Here is an 18,169-nt window from a genome sequence, read left to right as displayed (position 1 = left end):
TTAATGCATAAAACGTGCCCTAGGAAAGACTCAGTGCTGCTGAGGAGGGCAGAAAGAGGGCGTACACTGAGAAACGGGAGGATACAGGCTTGCGCTTTTATGTGCCCTTTCTCAGGGGGACAACCACTAGCTACGGACCTGTCTCAGGGCACTGCAGACCTGTAAAAAAAATTTGTGATTGGAACATTATGCAGTGAGTGTCTAGGCAACACATTCAAACACAAACCTCGGTCCCCAAACACCTTTTTAAATTTTATTTCAGCACAGGCAGTTCATCATGGCCTGGATTGAGGTTGAAACTAAAGCAAAAAGGCCACCTGGTCAATTGGCCCGCCTGCCAACTGTAAAAACGGAGTGCCACATAAAATTGAGTTGAATTGGCCCCTTAATGGGCGAAAATGGCAGCTTGATAGTCAGTGTGCCCGCCCACCGAAATATTAGATGAGTGCACGATGACATCAGGATCGTGTCTGATGTTTTTTTGGATGATTTCACGTACATCTGGGTTGGGCGTGCACCCGCCCAAGCAATGTAAAGTCCTGGCCGTAATCAGGACTGATGCTCAGCAGTCGCACAAAGTTTTGGTGATGTCCACTTTATAGCAATGTTGTGGTTGCTTCTGTTGAATCAGTCTCTTGACATGTTGATATGTTCAGCTGTGTCAAGTGAATAAATAAAAAGAAATGTGAAAGACAAAAAGTTATTAATAGTGGAGATCCTTCGTTAGAGGACTAATTAGTGATGGAGTGCCACATTTGATACCTACTTAGCTTTTCTTTCTAATACTGATCAAATTGCTCTGTACGTTTAGCATTTAGATTTCAGCCATTGGTTTTGTTTTACCCCTGTAATATGGAATTATAGATATCTAGGAGATGTTTCAATGAACCACATGTTACGAATATTTGGCCTTTCACAGAAAAAAATATGGACAGTTATGATTTGAACTCTCGCAACACCATTTGTGCATCTCTAGATCAAAGAAAAGTACAGCACAGGAACAGACCCTTCGGCCCTCCAAGCCTGCGCCGACCATGCTGCCTGTCTAACCTAAAACCTTCTACATTTCCGGGGTCCTTATCCCTCTATACCCATCCTATGTATGTATTTGTCAAGATGCCCCTTAAATGTCACTATCAAATCTCTTTCCACCACCTTCTCTGGCAGCGGGTTCCAGGCTCCCACTACCCTCTGTGTAAAAAACTTGTATCGTACATCTTCTCTAAACTTTGTTCCTCACACCTTAAACCTACGTCCCTTCGTAATTGACCCCTCTACCCTGGGAAAAAGCTTCTGACTATTCACTCTGTCCATGCCCCTCATAATTTTGCAGACTTCTATCAGGTCGCCCCCCAACCTCTGTTGTTCCAGAGAGAACAAACCGAGTTTATCCAAAGTCTCCTCATCGCTAATGCCCTCCATACCAGGCAACATTCTGATAAACCTCTTCTGTACCCTCTCCAAAGCCTTCACATCCTTCTGTAGTGTGACGAGCAGAATTGAATACTATATTCCAAGTGCGGCCTAACTAAGGTTCTATGCAGTTGCAACATGAATTTTGGGACTTCCGGTTGCGGTGATGCGGAGCTAAGCCGCACGTTCGGAGGCTCCCACTATTTTTGGTCTTTTGGGCTTTTTTAAGGGCCCGTAGTGGCGCTGGTTGGACTTTTCCCCTGGTGGGAACACATCCACTGTGCTTATCTGCCGGTGGATGGACTGGACCTGGAGCGTAGCGGCCCAAAAATCGGCTTTGGTGCAGAGAAAGGTGCGAGGCAGGAAAAACAAGATGGTGGCGGGCGGGGAACCGGCAGCGTGGCAGCAGTGGGCGCAGGAGCAGCAGGAGCTGCTCCAACGCTGCTTCAGAGAGCTGAAGGCTGAGATTCTAGAACCGTTTAAGGCCTCGCTGGACAAACACATGGCGACTCAGACGGCTCAGGGTGCGGAGATCCGAGAGCTACGGCAAAAGGCTTCGGAGAGCGAGGACGAACTCCTGGGCCTGGCAGTGAAGGTGGAGTCTCATGAGGCGCTTCACAAGAAATGGCTGGCAAGGATGGAGGAGATGGAGAACCGCTTCCGTCGGAAGAACCTGCGAATTCTGGGCCTCCCGGAGGGGCTGGAAGGTTTGGATTTGGGGGCCTACATGGCTGTGATGCTGAACTCGTTAATGGGCGCGGGGTCAGTCCAAGGACCCTTGGAGCTAGAGGGTGCCCATTGTGGTGAATTATATACCTCGTAATTCACACTGTATTGCCTTACATGTATTGTGTCCTTGTGGGCTCTGTATACGAGCCGTTGCGCGGCTCTGCCCATAGGGGGAGATGAGGAGTTTGTACTGGGCTCCACCCTTGGCTCCGCTCATGGCTCCGCCCATGGCTCCGCCCATGGCTCCTCCCACTAACTGGAAGTATAAAGCACTGCAGTCGTAAGCCTGCTCTCAGTTCCTCTCGTCGCAGGCAGGCTCAGTTGTAAGACTATTAAATCCACTGTTTACTTCCAATCACGTGTCTTGTGAATTGATGGTCTCATCAATTTAATAGTCTTAGAAAACTTGAAGAAAACCACTCTGGAATCAGCCCTCAAACCTGACCGACTAGAACTCGACCCGCAGGCTGCAGAGGCAAAATAAATCTTTCTACACTGGCTCAGATGTTTCAAGGCCTACCTGACTGAATCAAGCACTTCAGAAACTACGGAGGAGCAGAAACTCAGCCTCATCCTCATCCTTTCCAACCTCTGAAACACAACTCAAAGACTACCACCTCAGCGGACTGTCATCACGGGGCCACTCCAGCACAGCTGATCGAGCCGCCGACTACCCGCAACTCAGCGCGGTCACGTTGGACTAGTCGCATCCGAAACACCTCCGGAACTCTATGATGACCTTTAAAATCAACGGGTACAGGACACTGTGCCTCTTCGATTCCGGGAGCACCGAGAGCTTCGTACACTGGTAAGACGCTGTTCGCTCCCTATCTTCCCTACACGGCAAACTATCTCCCTTGCCTCGGGCTCACACTCTGTTCATCCAAGGGCGCACCGTTGTGACCCTAACGATTCAGGGCGCCAGCTACTCGAACTTCCAGCTGTACGTACTCCCTGAACTCTGTGCCCCACTCTTACTGGGACTCGACTTCCAGTGTAACCTCAAAAGCCTCAAAAATAAATGCTTCACAGCTCCAGGGTCCCAGGTTCAATTCCCGGCTGGGTCACTGTCTGTGCGGAGCCTGCACGTCCTCCCCGTGTGTGCGTGGGTTTCCTCCGGGTGCTCCGGTTTCCTCCCACAGTCCAAAGATGTGCGGGTTACGTTGATTGGCTATGCTAAATTGCCCTTAGTGTCCTAAATAATAAGGTTAATGGGGGGGGGGGTTGTTGGGTTACATGGATAGGTTGACTTGAGTAGGGTGATCATTGCTCGGCACAACATTGAGGGCCGAAGGGCCTGTTCTGTGCTGTATTGTTCTATCTATCTATCTAACTCCGCTTCGGCGGAACCCTACCTCCATTCACTATCTGCAGTCTAGCGACGCTAAAAATCGACCCCTCTCCACTCTTTGCTGACCTCACTCCGGACTGCAAACCCGTAGCCACTCGCAGCAGGCGGAATAGCCTGCAGGACAGGGTGTTTATCATAACCGAGGTCCAGAGGCTCCTACGTGAGGGGGTCATAGAGGCCAGTAACAGCCCCTGGAGAGCTCAGGCGGTGGCAATCAAGACCGGGGAAAAATTCCGAATGGTAGTGGACTATGGCCAAAACATTAACCGGTTCACGCTCCTCGATGCGTACCCCCTCCCCAGGATTGCCGACATGGTGAATCAGATCGCCCAGTACCGCATCTTCTCCACGGTGGATCTGAAGTCTGCATACCACCAGCTCCCAATCCGCCCGGACGACCGCCACTACACGGCATTCGAGGCTGATGGTCGCCTCTTCCATTTCCTCCGGGTTCCCTTTGGCTTCACGAGGAGTTTGTACTGGGCTCCACCCTTGGCTCCGCCCACGGCTCCTCCCACTAACCGGAAGTATAATGCACTGCAGTCGTAAGCCTGCTCTCAGTTCCTCTCCTCGCAGGCAGGCTCAGTTGTAAGACTATTAAAACCACCGTTTACTTCCAATCACGTGTCTTGTGAATTGATGGTCTCATCACCCATCGAGTGGTGTTGAGGAAGCCCAGGCCGAACGAGCCGCCTAGGTGCTGGTCCGTTTTCACCGCTTCGTTGACCGTGAATGCATGCTGAGATGGCGAAGAAGGAAAGGAGCAGCAAGTGGGAGAATGCAAAGATCAGGATCTATCAGGACTAGAGCGCGGAGATGGCGAAGAGAAGGGCTGGTTTCAATCGGGCGAAGGGAGTGCTTCACAGGAAGGGGGTGAAGTTTGGCCTGCTACAGCCGGCTCGCCTCTGGGTCACTTACAAGGACCGCCAGCTCTATTTTGATTCTCCGGAGGAGGCCTGGGCCTTTGTCCAGGCAGAGAAGTTGGACTCGAACTGAAGACTGGGGGGCTGGGGAATGATGTACATAGTCCGGAGGCTCGGTCCTCCTTGGTATTCTTTCGTTTTTATTGGCTGTGTTTGAGGTTGCCTTTTTGCTGTTCTGCTTTTTTGCTTTGTGGGGTTGTTATTTATTTATTAGGGGGCTTTTTCGTTTTTTCACTGGTGGAGGGTTGGGGAGCTGTTCGCGGTCCCGCTGGGTCATGTGCCCGTCTTTTTCCCGCGTGTTGGCTCGGGGGGGCGGGGTATGGGATGGAAGTGCGGGTTTCTTTCTCGCGCTGGAGGAGCAGTGGGCGGGGCCGGCACTGGGAGTGGTGGTTGTGTTGCATCGGGGGGCGGGGTGTCGTTGGGATGGAGGGAGCAGCCGGGGTCAGCAGGAGTCGGCTGACTTACGGAAGTATAATGGAAGGGGTTACGCAGCTAGGGGGGGGCCCTAGCTTGGGGGGGGGGAATAGAGGGGGGTACCGGGTTGCTGCTGTAGGGGAACTGCTGGTGAAGGGGGAGGTGGGGGTGGGGGTCTGCCACTGTGGGGAACGGGCCTGGGGGGTTCTGCGGGCACGTGGTGAGCCAAGGGAGAGCTATGGCTGATCGGCGCAGAGGGAGGGGGCAGATCCCCCAGATTCGGCTGGTCACATGGAACGTGAGGGGGCTGAATGGACCGGTGAAGCGGTCCCTGGTCTTGGCGCACCTGAAGGGGCTGGGAGCGGATGTGGCTATGCTCCAGGAGATGCACCTTAAGGTGGCGGATCAGGTGAGGCTGAGAAGAGACTGGGTTGGGCAGGTGTTTCACTCGGGGCTGGATGCGAAGAATCGAGGTGTGGCGATTTTAGTGGGCAAGAGCTTGTTGTTTGTTACGTCGAGTGTGGTGGCGGACAGTGGAGGTAGATACGTAATGGTGAGTGGTAAGCTTCAAGGGGAGCGTGTTCTTCTGGTTAATGTGTACGCCCCCAACTGGGACGATGCGGGCTTCATGCGGCGAATGTTGAGCCGGATCCTGGACCTGGAGAAGGGGGGGCTTGATCTTGGGAGGGGACTTTAATACTGTGTTGGATCCAGCTCTGGGTCGTTCGAATTCTAGGACGGGCAAGAGGCCGGAGGCGGCCTCGGTGCTGAGGGGGTTCATGGATCAGATGGGAGGGGTAGACCCTTAAAGGTTTTTGAGACCGGGAGGTAGGGAGTTCGCCTTTTTCTCCCATGTCCACAAGGCTTATTCCCGGATTGACTTTTTTGTTCTCAGCAGGGCGCTAATACCGAGAGTGGTGGGGGCAGAGTATTCGGCGATAGTCATATCTGACCATGCTCCACATTTGGTGGACAAGAAGCTGGTGGAGGGGAAGGATCAGCGCCCGCTGTGGAGGTTAGATGTGGGGCTTTTGGCAGAGGAGGAAGTATGTGGGCGGGTCCGTAGGGGTATAGAGGGGTATTTGGAAGCCAACGATAATGGGGAGGTGCAAGTTGGTGTGGTTTGGGAAGCGCTGAAGGCGGTGATTAGAAGGGAGCTGATATCCATTCGGGTGCACAGGGAAAGGGGGGAGAGGGTTGAGAGGGAGAGGTTGGTGGAAGAAATGGTAAGGGTGGACAGGAGGTATGCGGATGTCCCGGAGGAGGGGCTTTTGAGGAAACGTCGCAGTCTCCAAGCGGAGTTCGACAGACTGACCACCCGGAAGGCGGAGGTGCAGTGGAGGAGGGCGCAGGGGGCGGTATATGAGTATGGGGAGAAGGCAAGAAGGCAAGGGGAGAAGGGCAGCACAGTAGCATGGTGGTTAGCATAAATGCTTCACAGCTCCAGGGTCCCAGGTTTGGTTCCCGGCTGGGTCACTGTCTGTGTGGAGTCTGCACGTCCTCCCCGTGTGTGCGTGGGCTTCCCCCGGGTGCTCCGGTTTCCTCCCACAGTCCAAAGATGTGCGGATTAGGTGGATTGGCCATGCTAAATTGCCCGTAGTGTCCTTAAAAGTAAGGTTAAGGGTGTGGGGGGTTGTTGGGTTACGGGTATAGGGTGGATACGTGGGTTTGAGTAGGGTGATCATTGCTCGGCACAACATCAAGGGCCGAAGGGCCTGTTCTGTGCTGTACTGTTCTATGTTCTTCTAAGTCGGATGCTGGCCCACCAGCTCCGGAAGCGGGAGGCAGCGAGAGAGATAGGGGGAGTCACAGATGCAGGAGGGAACTTAGTGCGGAGTGGCAGGGACATTAATGGGGTGTTCAGATCCTTTTACGAGGGTCTGTACCGGGCGGTGCCCCCTAGGGAGGTGGGCAGGATGGACCGCTTTCTGGATAAGCTGGAGTTCCCAAGAGTAGAGGATGAGTGGGTGCAGGGTCTGGGGGCCCCAATCGAGTTGGAGGAGCTGAGGAGCATGCAGACAGGGAAAGCACCGGGACCTGACAGGTTCCCGGTGGAGTTTTACAAGAAGTTTTCAGATCTGCTGGGCCCGCTGCTAGTGAGGACCCTGAATGAGGCGAAGGAGAGGGGGGCTCTGCCCCAAACGATGTCTAGAGCAAGAATCTCACTGATCCTGAAGCGGGATAAGGACCCCCTCCAGTGTGGGTATAACAGGCCGATTTCGCTCCTCAACGTGGACGCAAAGGTGTTAGCTAAGATGCTGGCCCACCAGCTCCGGAAGCGGGAGGCAGCGAGAGAGATAGGGGGAGTCACAGATGCAGGAGGGAACTTGGTGCGGAGTGGCAGGGACATTAATGGGGTGTTCAGATCCTTTTACGAGGGTCTGTACCGGGCGGTGCCCCCTAGGGAGGTGGGCAGGATGGACCGCTTTCTGGATAAGCTGGAGTTCCCAAGAGTAGAGGATGAGTGGGTGCAGGGTCTGGGGGCCCCAATCGAGTTGGAGGAGCTGAGGAGCATGCAGACAGGAAAAGCACCGGGACCTGACGGGTTCCCGGTGGAGTTTTACAAGAAGTTTTCAGATCTGCTGGGCCCGCTGCTAGTGAGGACCCTGAATGAGGCGAAGGAGAGGGGGCTCTGCCCCAAACGATGTCTAGAGCAAGAATCTCACTGATCCTGAAGCGGGATAAGGACCCCCTCCAGTGTGGGTATAACAGGCCGATTTCGCTCCTCAACGTGGACGCAAAGGTGTTAGCTAAGATACTGTCCAGGAGGGTGGAAGATGTGGTCCCGATGGTTATCCATGAGGACCAAACGGGGTTTGTGAAGGGGAGGCAGCTGAATGTCAATGTACGGCGGCTTCTTAAAGTTATGATGATGGCGTCGGCGGATGGGGAGGCGGAAATAGTAGCATCGATGGATGCGGAGAAAGCTTTTGACAGGGTGGAGTGGAGCTACCTGTGGGAAGTGCTGAGGAGGTTTGGGTTTGGCGAGGGATTCATTAGCTGGGTGAGGTTGCTGTATAGCTCCCCGGTAGCGAGTGTGGTGATGAATGGGAGGAGGTCGGCGGACTTTCGGCTGTCCCAGGGACGCTGCATGGGTGCCCCTTGTCTCCCCTGCTCTTCGCGTTAGCGATTGAGCCCTTGGCCATGGCGCTGAGGGATTCGAAGAACTGGAGGGGGATTGTGCGGGGGGGGGGGAGCACCGGTTATCGTTGTACGCAGATGATTTGCTGTTGTACATCGCGGATCCGGCAAGGGGGGGAAGAGTGAGCTGTTTGTGCTGCACCTGGGGGACCAGGAGAGGGAGATAGGAGAGCTCCCGTTGAAGAGGGCGGAGAGGAGCTTTAGATATCTTGGAGTCCAGATAGCTAGGAGCTGGGGGGCCCTGCATAGGCTAAACTTTTCGAGGCTGCTGGAACAGAAGGAGGAGGAGTTCAGGAGGTGGGATGCGCTGCCACTCTCTTTGGCGGGTAGGGTCCAGTCAGTTAAGATGACGGTGCTCCCGAGGTTTTTGTTTCTTTTCCAGTGCCTCCCCATATTGATTCCGAAGGCCTTTTTAAAGAGGGTTAATAAGAGTATTCTGGGGTTCGTATGAGCGCGGAAGAGCCCGAGAGTGAGGAGGGTTTTCCTGAAGCGAGGCAGGGAGGTAGGCGGCTTGGCGTTGCCCAACTTGTGTGGGTATTACTGGGCTGCGAACGTGGCAATGATTCGTAGGTGGGTGATGGAGGGGGAGGGTGCCGCATGGAAGAGGTTGGAGTTGGCGTCCTGTGTGGGTACGAGTTTGGAGGCATTGGTGACAGCCCCGCTCCCACTCCCCCCGGCAAGGTACTCTACGCGTCCGGTCGTGATGGCTTTTCTCAAAATTTGGGGGCAGTGGAGGCGGCATAGGGGGGAAGTGAAGGCCTCAGTGTGGGCCCCGTTACGGGGCAATCACCGGTTTGCACCAGGGAGAATAGATGGTGTGTTTTGCGTTGGCATAGGGCAGGCATCAGGCGGATGGTGGACCTTTTCCTCGATGGGAAGTTTGCGACTTTAGAGCAGTTGGAGGGGAAGTGGGGCCTCCCCCCGGGAATGCTTTCAGGTATATGCAGATTAGGGCGTTTGTGAAGCGACAGGTGGCGGAGTTTCTGCTACTGCTGCCTAGGGGGGTGCAGGATAGGGTGCTCTCGGGGACCCTCTCGTGGGTCGGTGAGGGTAGGATCTCGGCAATTTGTCAGGTGATGCAGGAGGAGGAGGAGGCCTCGGTGGAAGAGCTGAAAGCGAAGTGGGAGGAGGAGCTATGGGAGGAGATCGACGATGGGACGTGGGCGTACGCCCTGGGGAGGGTGAACGCGTCCTCTTCTTACGCACGGCTCAGCTTAATTCAGCTGAAGGTGCTGCATAGGGCGCACATGACGGGGGCCAGGATGAGCCGGTTCTTTGGGGGAGCGGACAGGTGTGGGAGGTGTTCGGGAGGCCCGGCGAACCACACCCACATGTTCTGGGCGTGTCCGGCGTTGGAGGGGTTTTGGAAGCGGGTGGCGGGGACTTTGTCCAAGGTGGTTGGTTCCAGGGTGGAGCCAGGCTGGGGGCTCGCGATCTTTGGGGTAGCTTCGGAGCCGGGAGTGCAGGAGGCGAGAGAGGCAGGTACCCTGGCCTTTGCGCCTCTAGTAGCCCGGCGTAGGATTCTCTTACAGTGGAGGGACGCGAAGCCCCCAAGCTCGGAGGCCTGGATTAATGACATGGCCAGGTTCATCAGGCTGGAGAAGGTCACGTTTGCCCTGAGGGGGTCGGTACAAGGGTTCTTCCGGTGGTGGCAGCCCTTTCTCGATTTTCTGGTGGAGGGTTACAGGGGTGGTCAATTTCAGCAGCAACCCGTGGGGGGGGGGGGGGGGGGGGGGGGGGGGGGAGTTAGGGGGCTGTCAAGGGGGTTTGTTTTTGCGACAGTGTGTTTGCTAATTTCTTCTTTTTTGTATTGTTATTAATTTATTGCTTTGTATTAGGGGGGTCCTTCTTTCTGTTTATTTCTATTGTTGGGAGAAAATTTGTTGTTGAAAAATTTGAATAAAAATTATTTAAAGAAAAAAATGAGTTGCCAATTTTTAAGCTCAATGGCCCTTCCGAGAAGGTAAGCATACAGTATGCCTTCTTGACTACCTTCTCTACCTGCGTTGCCACTTTCAGTGACCTGTGGACCTCTTCATCCAGATCCATCTGCCTGTCAATACTTTTAAGAATTCTGCATTTGTCCGGATTAAACTCCATCTGCCAATCTTCTGGCCAAGTCTCCAAGTAATCTATATCCTGCTGTATCCTGACAGTCCTCATCATTATCCACAATTCCACCAACCTTTGTGTCGTCTGCAAACTTACTAATCAGACCAGTTACAGTTTCCCCCAAATCATTTATATATACCAGAAACAGCAAAGGTCCCAGCACTGATCCCTGCGGAACACCACAGGCGGGATTCTCCGACCCCCGCCGGGTCGGAGAATTGGCAGGGGGGGCAGCGTGAATCCCGCCGCCCCGGCCGTCGAATTCTCCAGCACCGGAGATTTGGCGGGGCAGGAATCGCGCTGCGCCGGTCGGCGGCCGCTCGCAGTGTCCCCCCCAGCGATTCTTGGACCCGCGATGGGCCGACGCCGGAGGGGTTCACGTCACTCCGTTCCGCCGGGACCCCCTGCCCCACCGGGTACGGGAGAATCCAGCCCCACTAGTCACAGCTCTCCATTCAGAAAAGCACTCTTCCACTACAACCCTCTATCTTCTATGACTGAGTCATTCTGTATCTATCTTACCAGCACACCTCTGATCACGTGTGACTTCACCTTTTGTACCAGTCTGCCATGAGGGACCTTGACAAAGGCCTTACTGAAGTCTATGTAGACAACATCCACTACCCTTCCTTCATCAATTATCTTTGTCACGTCCCCGAAAAACTCGATCAAGTTAGTGAGACATAACCTGCCCTTCACAAACCCATTATGCCTCTCACTAATACATCCACTTGCTTCCCAATCCTGTCTCATAGAACATAGAACATAGAAAAATACAGCACAGAACAGGCCCTTCAGCCCATGATGTTGTGCCGAACTTTTGTCCTAGATTAAGAACAAATGAATGTACACCCCATCATTCTACCATAATCCCTGTACCTATCCAATAGCCGCTTGAAGGTCCCTAATGTTTCCGATTCAACTACTTCCACAGGCAGTGCATTCCATGCCCCCACTACTCTCTGGGTAAAGAAACTACCTCTGACGTCCCCCCTATATCTTCCACCATTCACCTTAAATTTATGTCCCCTTGTAATGGTTTGTTCCACCCGGGGAAAATGTCTCTTGACTGTCTACTCTATCTATCCCCTGATCATCTTATAAACATCTATCAAGTTGCCCCTCAACTTTCTCCGTTCTAATGAGAAAAGGCCTAGCACCTTCAACCTTTCCTCGTAAGACCTACTCTCCATTCCAGGCAACATCGTAGTAAATCTCCTTTGCACCTTCTCCAAAGCTTCCACATCCTTCCTAAAATGAGGCGACCAGAATTGCACACAGTACTCCAAATGTGGCCTTACCAAGGTTTTGTACAGCTGCATCATCACCTCACGGCTCTTAAATTCGATCCCTCTGCTAATGAACGCTAGTACACCATAGGCCTTCTTCACAGCTCTATCCACTTGAGTGGCAGCTTTCAAAGATCTATGAACATATACCCCAAGGTCTCGCTGCTCCTCCACATTGCCAAGAACCTGACCGTTAACCTGTATTCCGCATTCATATTTTTCCTTCCAAAATGGATAACCTCACACTTTTCATGGTTAAACTCCATCTGCCACTTCTCAGCCCAGCTCTGCATCCTATCTATGTCCCTTTGCAGCCGACAACAGCCGTCCTCACTACCCACAACTCCACCAATCGTCGTATCGTCTGCAAATTTACTGACCCAACCTTCAACTCCCTCATCCAAGTCATTAATGAAAATCACAAACAGCAGAGGACGCAGAACTGATCCCTGCGATATGCCACTGGTAACTGGGCTCCAGGCTGAATATTTGCCATCCTCCACCACCACTCTCTGACTTCTATCGGTTAGCCAGTTCACTATCCAACTGGCCAGATTTCCCACTATGCCATGTATCCTTACTTTCTACATACGCCTACCATGGGGAACCTTATCAAATGCCTTACTAAAATCCATGTACACTACATCCACTTCTTTACCTTCATCCACGTACTTGGTCACCTCCTCAAAGAATTCAATAAGACTTGTGAGGCAAGACCTCGAAGAATCCTCTTCAATAATTTCCCTACCGCTGATGTCAGGCTCACAAACCTGTAATTTCTTGGACTGTCCTTGCTACCATTCTTAAACAAAGGAACAATATTTAGCTATTCTCCAGTCCTCTGGGACCTCACCTGTACCCAGCGAGGATACAAAGATTTCTTTCAAGGCCCCAGCAATTTCCTCCCTTGCCTCCCTCAGTATTCTGGTGTAGATCCCATCAGACCCTGGGATGTATCTACCTTAATATTTTTCAAAATGCCCAACACCCTCTTTTTTTTAAACTCAATGTGACCCAGACTATGTACACATGCTTCCCCAGACTCATCATCCATCAAGTCCTTCTCTTTGGTGAATAATGATGCAAAGTACTCATTTAGTACCTCTTTCTTTTTTCTGGCTCCACGCATAGATTCCCTTCCCTGTCCTTGAGTGGGACAACCCTTTTCCTGGCTACCCTCTTGTTCTTTATATACGTATTAAAAGCCCTGGGATTTTCCTTAATCCTGTTTGCCAATGACTTTTCTTGACCCCTTTTAGCCCTCCTGACTCCTTGCTTAAGCTTCTTCATACTTTCTTTATATTCTTCACGGGCTTCATCTGTTCCCAGCGTTCCAGCCCTTACAAATGCTTCCTTTTTCTTTTGGACTAGGCTCACAATAACCTTCCTTATCCAAAATTCCCGAAACTGCATGCTTCCTATTCCTGAGCTCTATCCATATTGCCTCGCTGTATAAGCCCTCTGAGGTGGTCCTCCCGCAGTCCAGCTATTATATTCTCCTAACCAATAGTGCAACCCCCCCCCCCCCCCCCCCCCCCCCCCCCCCCCCCCCCCCCCCCCCCCACTCCTTTTACATCCCCCTCTATCCAGCTTGAAACATCTAAATCTTGGAACATTTAGCTGCCAATCATGTCCTTCCCTCAACCAGGTCTCTGTAATGGCAACAACATCATAGCTCCAAGTACTAATCCAAGCTTTAAGTTCATCTGCCTTATCTGTCACACTTCTTATATTGAAATAAATTCACTTCAGACCATCAGTCCTGTTACAGCAACATCTCCCTGCCTGCTCTTCCTCTGAGTCTCACTGGCCCTATTCTCTAATTCCCGCTCAGTTTTTGCGAATTGGAGATTCTGAATTCTCCCTCACTGTATCTGAACAGGCACCATAGTGTGGCGACTAGGGCATTTTCACAGTAACTTAATTGCAGTGTTAATGTAAATCTACTTGTGACAATATTAAAGATTATTATTACTTCATCTTCTGACCTATTTCTCCGGTTCCCACCGCCCCTGCCACACTAGTTTAAACCCTCCTGTGTGACACTAACAAACCTCATGGCCTGGATATTTATGCCCCTCCAGTTTAGTTGCATCCCGTCCTTCTTGAACAGGTCCCACTGTCCGGAAGAGATCCCAATGGTCCAGATATCTGAAATCCTCCCTACTACACAGTTGTTCAGCCAAGTGTGTAGCTGCACCAACTTCCTATTTCTAGCTTCACTGGCATGTGGCACAGTGAGTAATCCCAAGATTATGTCCCGACAGGTCCTGTTTTTTAACTTTCTACCAAACTCCCTGAACTGCTGCAAGACCTCGTCACTCTTCCTGCCAATATCATTAGTATCAATATGTACCATGACCTCTGACTGTTCACCCTCCCCCTTCAGAATGCCCCCTGCCCGTTCAGAGATATCCTGGATCCTGGCACCAGGGAGGCAACACACTATCCTAGATTCCCTTACACGACAACAGAAGCGCCTTTTGTGCCGCTGACTACAGAGTCCCCTATAGCATTGCTCTTCTGCACTTTATCCCTCTCTGCTTAACCACAGAGCTAGCCGTGGTGCCACTGCTCTAGCTGCTGCTGCTGTTTTCCCCTGATAAGCCATCCTACCTAACAGTATCCGAAACGGTGTACTTGTAGGAGAGGGAGACAGTCACGGGGTTCCTGCACTGACTGCCTGTCCTGTCTAGCAGTCACCCATCTATCGTACCTTGGGTATAACCACGTCTCTAAAACCCCTGCCTATTTCGCTTTCTTTCACCTGCATGCTTCTAAGTGCATCCAACTGCTGCGCTAACCGATCCATGTGGTCTGTGAGGAGCTGCAATTGGGTGCATTTCCTTCAAATGTAGTTGTCAGGAATGCTGTAAGCTTCGCAAATTTCCCACATCTCACAAGTGAAGCGTTTTACCCCTCTAACTGCCATTTCTAGAACTAATTTAATACATTAATTTAAAAATAAACACTTGTGAAATTAAAATAACTTACAGTTAACTGTATACTTCCTGGCACTAGATTTCCACTGTAAATATAAAATGCTAAATATAGTAATCTCCTGCTTCTGGTTTAGATACCCCTCTACTTCTGATTAAGTAATTAATTGGGTTTAATTAGTTTAACAATCCTTTAGTTTCAAATTGAGTGCAGATTCCCGACCAGTCAATCAGGCCCCAGCTTCCCTGTGATGTCAGTTTTTCAGTTTTTTTTTGCACCTGAGGTCAGTTACTCTGTTTACTCACTGGCTGGAACTCCGGCTGGAACTCCGCCCTCCGAATCTGCTCCCTGGACTGGGCCTGAGATTCCCCCGAGGTATGTTTATACACTCACCGACTGGAATTCCGCCCTCTGATTCTGCTCCCAGTCAGCTGCACTCTTTGTAAACTTCCGGCTCCCCTCATACTCTTGAGCAAATGAAAGGAGCACTCGCTCCCTCCTCACAAAACTCCATTAGTCACCATATTCCCACTTTAGCACTCTAATGCAGCCCAAAGCCAGCACTCCAGGGCAAATGAAAAATGAAATGAAAAATGACTTTTACACTCTTACACAGCACTTTTACACTGTCTGACTAAAAACTGGCTTAATCCAGTTAATTAATTAACAAGTTGGAGCTGCAAGCAGAGCCTGGGTGGATTCAGTTTGAAGTTGGTTTAAAACCCACCTTCTTCCAACCCAAACAATAACTTTGAAGTTGATTTAGTAAATAAAGAAACACAAGACTTTAGAGAGAAATTAACCCTTAATTTCCCTCCGTCACCAATCTCCCACTTTAGCACTCTAATGCAGCAGTCAGCAGCCAGTGCAAGCTCTAGCAAGGCAACTTGATTTCATTGCATTCTTGACAAAATGCATAGTTCTCTTTATTGTGCTTATGTTTTCCAGGTCCTTCAATTTTTGCATTCTTGTTAGTTTTGAGACTTAGATCTCTGTACTTAACTGACTGCCCAGTACTCAGAGCTAGTATGACTGTTTTGATGGTTTATTTGTGTGACTGACTAATATCTAGAGCTAGTATGATAGTGCCAATCCATTGACATGTTGACTAACAGCCCACTATTACCGACAGCTGTAATATTAATGCAAACTAATTCTGTGCTTACGGATAGCTCGAATTGAATTATTTTCATATAGTTCTTATTGAGACATGGCTGACACTGCTAAGGCAGTATTTATTGATGGCCTGTGAATATTAAGAGCTGGCCACATAGTGTGAGACTAGAGTCACATGTAGGTTGAATGAGATAGAAGTTACAAATCCCTGAAGTTATATTTTGATGATGATGATGAAGAGGAGCAATAGGAAATATAGTCTCTGTCTCAACAGAGAAAAAGCTGACGTAGAAAACCCTTTATACTTATAAAGGGGTTAGCAGCAGTTAGGAGATATCAACTGGATTTTGTCCAAGATAGTTTATCAAAATAAATAATTTGCACAGAAAATTTGCCAAAGATGACTGTTCAAAGTATATCTTTCTTTCTTATTAAGTGTTTTGGGATTTTTACTACAATAAGGGGGCAGATAAATACAAGCTGTTATATGAGGGAATCAATTTCTAAATTGATCAACCATGTAGATCATGATTCATTATTACCTAATGTCAGAGCCTTCATTTAGCTCAAAAGGGAGTTAGTGCCATCGTCCCATTATGCACCAATAAAATTTGACATGGAGCCCCAAAACATGATTAGGGTCTTTAGTAATATTTGGAATGACCATGAACTCTCTCAGCATCAAAGCTATATGTTGGGAAAATTGTATAGTATTATATTTTCTGCAATTGTAATTTGAGTTAGCTGTCAGATGATTTCTGTATGTAAGGACTATCTAGTTTCCCTGGACTGAGATCGATGGCATTGAGTTTGGATCATGTTTCTTGCCTCCGAGGTTTCTTATCTATTGCTATTAAAATCCAACAGTAAATGCTGGACCCTCATCTCAAAATTAATATTCCTCAAAATTAAGGGGGCTACTTTTAAGTACCCTTGTTTGAGGCATCAGTTGCCAAAGAAGAAAAATACATTTATTTTAATGTGATCCAAGTGCTTTGAAATGGTCTATGGCATTAGAACATTGCTGTGCAGTGTTTTATCCTTTGTAGTTGACTCTTAACTGCCCCCTCAAGGGAAATAAAGGATGGGCAGTAAATGCTGGCACAGCCTGCGATGTCCGCATCCCATGAATGAATAAAAAAATCAATTACTGCCTCAGACAGATGTGTAGAAAACAGCAGTGTAGAAAACAGCTACTTTATAGAAAGCCGAAACACACCACAAGGCTTTAAACTCCTCTGATCCTTTGAATTGGAAGGCTTCTATTCGATTTCAAAGAGAAATAGTTTTTTGTAGGCTGTAATTGTTATTTGTCATCTCCCTTCATGCTTGAATGCATCTCAAGTACCCTGCTGAGAAGCTATTCACAATGTTTACAGACATCTAGCTAGATTGACAGGCCATCACCACCATCAAAAGCAGTTAAGTGCTTTCTGCCATAAACCTTGTGGTTAGCTTCACAGCAGGGTACTTGAGATGTATTCAAGCATGAAGAAAGGTGAAAATAAACAATCCAGATACCTGGTTGGCTGGAAGCTATTACCCTGTGAATTACAGCCTACTAAATGATTTTTATCTTTGCAAGTGAATGGAAACATCACGGATCAAAGGGTCTGAGGGGGGATATATCCTTGTGATGTTTTTTGAATTTATGATGAAACTGCTGCTTCTTGCACTTCTGTCTGAGGCAGGAAGTGGAAGGGACAGGTGAGTGTAAAAGCAGTTAATTTTCAGTGTTACTGCCTGGATTGCACTTTAGCTTCCAGTCAGGGACCACTGGTGGTGTGGGAGGGGTTCTCTTATATGGGAAAGGGGGTATCTATTATGGTGAGGGGTCTGAATGGGTGGGTGTGATGGGGGGCTGGGGTGGTCAGGGAAAGGGGGCCCTCCGATGAAATTTGGGGTGACTAACATTAAATACCTACCCGCTTGACCCACCTTGAGGTCCACTGCATAAAAATACTTGTACCAATTCACACGTGAATCCTGGCCATGAGGGTTGGAGCATCATGGAGGCATAGAAATTGGGTGTCCTGCTTATTAATTGGATGCAAATAGGTGCAAATAACCCACTTGCATCCTCTCGCCAGTGGAGGACGTGTAGCTTGCTGCCGCCGCCAGCGGGGGACTGGAGCCCGGAGATCGAAATCGATCCCTTTTTTTGCCAGATGCTTGATTCTCCGCTGCATCGAGATTTCAGCCAGCAGTAGTGGGCGGCAGAGAATCCAACTGCCCTGGCGTAGCCTACATGTGACATCGGACCCACAGAAATGTGGTCAATTATCTCAGTCGTAGGAAATCACTGCAGGAGTTCCACCTTAAAGTCCGACTTGTCATCGGCTGCTACATCAATCATCTTTCCTTCATCATAAATTCAGTTTTGGGGATGATTGCACTATGTTCAGCAACATTCACAAAACCTTCGATACTGAAGAAATCGTGTCCATATGCAGCAACAACTGGACAATATTCAGGCTTGGGCTGATAAATAGCAAGCAAGATTTGTTTCACATGATAACCATAAATAAGGAACTTCTCTTTCTGATGTTTGAAGTAGAGGTTGCCTGAAAAAAGTAAAAAGTTTTTAGTCAATAGTGTTTTTTTTAGATTTTGTGACACAGTAAAAGTTTTAAAAGATGAAACCTTGAGGCATTCTTATGCCTAACTACTGGAAGTTCAAACCTCTTTAAATGTTATCGGTCTCGACAGAAATTGTAACAGCGCTGATGTGCATTCCTGAC

General features: G+C 49.7%; 1 protein-coding gene and 1 long non-coding RNA gene across 5 annotated transcripts in view; one reads left to right on the top strand and one right to left on the bottom strand.

Annotated features, from left to right (window-relative positions):
* Window positions 1-18,169, top strand: part of kif6 (kinesin family member 6) — a 683,903-nt gene that overhangs the window by 279,956 nt on the left and 385,778 nt on the right. The gene's annotated exons all lie outside the window — the stretch shown is intronic.
* On the bottom strand, window positions 232-14,899 carry LOC119967035. The gene is made up of 2 exons (XR_005460903.1): window positions 14,706-14,899; window positions 232-656 (listed from the first exon to the last, which is right to left on the bottom strand). It is a non-coding gene; the product is annotated as an uncharacterized LOC119967035 (long non-coding RNA).

The sequence above is a fragment of the Scyliorhinus canicula genome, chromosome 6 (genome assembly GCF_902713615.1).
Source record: "Scyliorhinus canicula chromosome 6, sScyCan1.1, whole genome shotgun sequence".
Lineage (NCBI taxonomy): Eukaryota > Metazoa > Chordata > Chondrichthyes > Carcharhiniformes > Scyliorhinidae > Scyliorhinus > Scyliorhinus canicula.
This window is presented reverse-complemented; position numbering and strand designations above follow the sequence as displayed.